The 5,000-nt window shown below is 45.2% G+C and overlaps 1 non-coding gene across 1 annotated transcript in view; it reads left to right on the forward strand.

The window, feature by feature from the left end:
• The first annotated feature begins 4,719 nt into the window (after nt 1-4,719).
• The window catches only part of LOC120847172, a 1,816-nt gene continuing 1,535 nt past the window's right edge, over nt 4,720-5,000 (forward strand). The window contains exon 1 of the ribosomal RNA XR_005717248.1: nt 4,720-5,000. This exon is cut by the window's right edge and continues 1,535 nt beyond it. This is a non-coding gene — a ribosomal RNA (small subunit ribosomal RNA).

Raw genomic sequence — 5,000 nt, forward strand, 5'->3', positions numbered from 1 at the left:
GAGGTATACAGGACAGGCGCTGATGTTGAACTAGTTTCATTCAGGAAAAGTGAACATGTATATACACACGACAGGCAAAGCAGCACATATTCTTAAGGGTAGAAGATATTTGAGCTGGGATGCTGGTGTCTCCCAGCACGATCAAACCATCCGGGGCTATTGCCGCCTTCTCGGCTGCCCTCGGCACTTATCGTGAATAAAAGCTATATATGTATGTTTACTTTTCCTGGATAAAACTAGTTGAAAGTGAGTGCCTGTCCTGTATACTCCTTGTCCTCGTCTTTTTTGCGCTATTTTATATATTTTACTAAGATGAACCAACAGCGTACCGTATTAAAAAGAAAAAGAAGAAGCTAAAGTGATATTATATTTACCTGGTGCTTCTTTTCGTAATAGGCACTATTTCAAGAGTGCAAACGGGTATCTTTCCATTCATTTGTAGGGTTCGCTTATTTTCAGGTGCCGAGAAATAAATTGCTTTATTTAAATTTGATGGAGCAGTAAATGACAAGCTACATACATATCTGTCTTTCCTTGTTTTTTTTTTTTTTTGTTATATTTTAGCCTGAATTTAAAAGTTATCAGTCTGTTGGGTCGCCTAAAATACAGGTGATTGGCATTTGAGGTTTTTTTTCTTTACAAGATAATGGTTGATTCAATTTAGCAAGTAAGCATCAATTGTGCTACTTTTTTTTTTCCTGCATCTTAAATAGAGCTAAGCAATCAACTCGACATGACGGCTACTTAATTTGCCGCTTTCTTACCGCCTGTTTTCCGAAACTGTGTGCTTTCTTTTCGTCGTCATCGACTTTGGGCTGCCGCTCCAAGTCCATAGAGCCTTTTTTTTTCAGCTATCCCTGCCGTACACCCTTGTACTTCTATTCATCGTCAGACTAATAGACAGTTATATTTTCTTCCGTAAAGTTCCAAGTTGGCGGGTCAGTTTCGGTTCGGCTGAAACTAACTCCTCGGTTCCGGTTTTTCGTTCGCTTCGGTTTTCGGTTCGACACTCTGGTCTTCACCGTGCATGGCACCCCCCCCTTCCTTCCTTCCTTCCCTCCCTCCCTCCCTCCCTCCCTCCCTCTCTCCCCTCTTCTCCTCCCTGCAAGAAAACAAACTGTCGTTTCGAAATGTTTTCTTACTTGAACTGTGAAGGTTTTCAAGTGCATTTCCTTTCCTCCTTTATTGAGCGCACAATTCTAGAGTGGAACTTCCCTTCTGACATTGCAATAAAGTTTCCTGCACAAGGAAGAAAAACCTGCCATTTGACCTCCCTTGTGTGTGCAAAGTGTCAATGTTCCTATATTATGCTTGAACATGGTCTTTTTGTCTTCCTATTTGTCGCAGAAATCATGTATGTGTATGTATGTATGTATATATATATATATATATATATATATAGCAATATCGCACTTTATGGATGAATCTTGCACGACCTGTGAAAACCACGTATCTCTGGCTTTCCTCACGTTCGATTTTCGAGCAATTTCTGAAGCTAGCTTGGGGAGATTGATTTCGCTCGCACACAATTCGAGGCGCGAGGACGGGCATGTACGAACGCCTACGTAGTCGGGACGGTAAACAAAACTTACACAAATTAAAATCCTGCGCAGATAATAAAAGAAAGAGCAACAAAAAAGTATGGGCGTCTTTCTTTACTAATTTCTTTTTTTTTTTTCTTTTTTAGGATTGTAAGCGGACGGGCTTCTTAAACGATACCAAAAAGCGAGACAGAATTTGACAAACGGGTCACGTCACAAGAAAGAAAATCCCACATCCTCAAGCGTGTAAAAAATGCACGCAATATCTACAGTACTGGAATTGGAAGCGCTGCCAATCTCGCGTGCACTAGCCCAAATCGCGTTGCTCCCGCTCACGTCAAAGCGACACAGACCTCGTCGGAAAGGTACGCTTTCTGACGCGGTCAACCGGTAAAAACACTATATATTGTAAAATTCTGTACTTTGTACGTGATTAATTCAGACTGCTTTGCGGCTAACTAAGCGCGCGTTCCTTCCCAATGAAACGAAAGAGCGAGATTAGAAATAGAGGAAATAATTCCCGTGAAAAGAAAGAAATTCGTCTCTTATTGAGCTTGGCAGTAAAGCACGCGACATCTCCAGTATTCCGTTTGAAAGCGTTGTCCATGGCAAGTGCAGTAGTGTACAGTGTTCGGCTCTCGCCCAGTTGAAAGCGCCAGAAAGCCCGTGTCGCCTCGCGACACGGGTAACCGCTAGAAAACACGCACATTTTAAAGTCGCGTGATTTGCACTTGATTCCTCGGAAGTACTTTGTGGGAGACGAAGCGGGCGTTCCATGCAAAGGACACGGAAGAGAGAGATTAGAAATAGCGCGAACAATTCGCGTGAAAAGAATAATATTTGTCTCCTATCGAACTTGCCACAAAAGTAAGCGAGATTTCCAGTATTCCGTTTGAAAGCGCTGCCCGTCGCAAGTGCAGTAGTGTACAGTGTTCGGCTCTCGCCCAGTTGAAAGCGCCAGAAAGCCCGTGTCGCCTCGCGACACGGGTAACCGCTAGAAAACACGCACATTTTAAAGTCGCGTGTTTTGCACTTGATTCCTCGGAAGTACTTTGTGGGAGACGAAGCGGGCGTTCCATGCCAAGGACACGGAAGAGAGAGATTAGAAATAGAGCGAACTATTCGCGTGAAAAGAATAATATTTGTCTCCTATCAAACTTGCCACAAAAGTAAGCGAGATTTCCAGTATTCCGTTTGAAAGCGCTGCCCGTCGCAAGTGCAGTAGTGTACAGTGTTCGGCTCTCGCCCAGTTGAAAGCGCCAGAAAGCCCGTGTCGCCTCGCGACACGGGTAACCGCTAGAAAACACGCACATTTTAAAGTCGCGTGTTTTGCACTTGATTCCTCGGAAGTACTTTGTGGGAGACGAAGCGGGCGTTCCATGCCAAGGACACGGAAGAGAGAGATTAGAAATAGAGCGAACAATTCGCGTGAAAAGAATAATATTTGTCTCCTATCAAACTTGCCACAAAAGTAAGCGAGATTTCCAGTATTCCGTTTGAAAGCGCTGCCCGTCGCAAGTGCAGTAGTGTACAGTGTTCGGCTCTCGCCCAGTTGAAAGCGCCAGAAAGCCCGTGTCGCCTCGCGACACGGGTAACCGCTAGAAAACACGCACATTTTAAAGTCGCGTGTTTTGCACTTGATTCCTCGGAAGTGCTTTGTGGGAGACGAAGCGGGCGTTCCATGCCAAGCACACGGAAGAGAGAGATTAGAAATAGAGCGAACAATTCGCGTGAAAAGAATAATATTTGTCTCCTATCAAACTTGCCAGAAAAGTAAGCGAGATTTCCAGTATTCCGTTTGAAAGCGCTGCCCGTCGCAAGTGCAGTAGGGTAAATTGTTCGGCTCTCGCCCAGTTGAAAGCGCCCGAAAGCCCGTGTCGCAAAGCGACACGGGTAACCGCTAGAAAACACGCATCTTTTTCTTTTGTTAATCCCGTGCTTCTCACTTCGTTCCTTGAGAGGACTTTGTCGGAAACTAAGTGGCGGGGCCTTCCAAACGAAACCAATGGTAGAAACAATGAAGTGAGCAAAGAAGAGTAGTGTAAAGAAAGAAAATTGCCTATTATGAAGCCAGCCGTAAACACGCGCGATACCGCGAGCATTCGGATTAAAAGCAGTGACAATCTCACTTACTATAGCGCTCATTGTTCGGCTCTGACACAATTCAAAACGCATGAAACGCCCCGTGTAAATATTGGTTTACTTTGTAATAACAAAGTCGATAAACTTTCTGTTGACCATGTTAACATGAACTGAAAGTCGAAAAGAAGTAATCAGAGTCAAGCAGGGGTCAGCACGTTTTTAATAAAAAGCGAGAAATAATTTTTTTTATAGGGGTAGGATGTATGTACGTATGTATGTATATATAGAGGCACAGAGGAAAAAAAGAACATTTATATATATATATATACACACAAACATACATACATACATATATATATATAAGGAGAGAGAGAGGGGAAAAAATAAGAAAGAAAGAAGGACAAATAAATGATACTGAATAAAGTGAGAGACAGTAAGTCAGTAAGTCAGTCAGTCAGTCACCGAAACTGATAACCACAAACTATGTACAGAATGCTCTTGAAGGATCTTCTTTATACTTATCGGTGCTATTATGTGGAGGTGGGGTCTGTCGAGCGTTCGATTGGTGCGAGCGGCGTCTGACGACGTCGCCGACGCCTTTCGTCGCCGTCTCGGCCGCTGCCTCCGCCGCATGGTCGTTACAGCAAGGTACCTGCGATCTCTGGCGTCTGCCGTTGGGGTCGGTTCTCGGGTGCACCTGTGTCTTGAAAACGAATGCGAGAGGAGGGTGTTTCGGAGCGTCCGCGCTAACCGAACGGTGTGAAATGACGAGTGCGTTCTGACCGAAGGCCGGGGTGCGTCCTCGCGTCCTCACGGGACCTGAAAGCTCGGCAACGCTGCGAAGGCGTCGTCAATGATTTTTTTGGCGTACGACTTTCTGTTGCTACGACGAGAAAGAAATTTATGCGCTTCTTGCCGCGTCGGTACCGACCTCGGTCGGGGATATTCCGGCTGCGCGCTCGAACGTGCTTCATTTCTTCTTGGATTTGGAAGTAATTCCTAAGCGTTGTGTGTGTTTGCGGTTCGTAAGGGGCGCCTGACGGTGGCCCCGCGTCCGCGCGTTGGTAGGGTTTTGGGCGACCCACCACGAAAAGATTACCTGGTTGATCCTGCCAGTAGTCATATGCTTGTCTCAAAGATTAAGCCATGCATGTCTAAGTACATGCCGAAACAAGGCGAAACCGCGAATGGCTCATTAAATCAGTTATGGTTCCTTAGATCGTTTCTTCCTACTTGGATAACTGTGGCAATTCTAGAGCTAATACATGCAGTGAGCCCGAAGCCCCTCGGGGCGACGGGTGCTTTTATTAGACCAAGATCAATCGGGCTTCGGTCCGTTTTGTGTGGTGACTCTGGATAACTTTGTGCTGATCGCAC

This window comes from Ixodes scapularis, unplaced genomic scaffold (genome assembly GCF_016920785.2).
Source record: "Ixodes scapularis isolate PalLabHiFi unplaced genomic scaffold, ASM1692078v2 ptg001158l_1___fragment_3__unscaffolded, whole genome shotgun sequence".
Taxonomy (NCBI): domain Eukaryota; kingdom Metazoa; phylum Arthropoda; class Arachnida; order Ixodida; family Ixodidae; genus Ixodes; species Ixodes scapularis.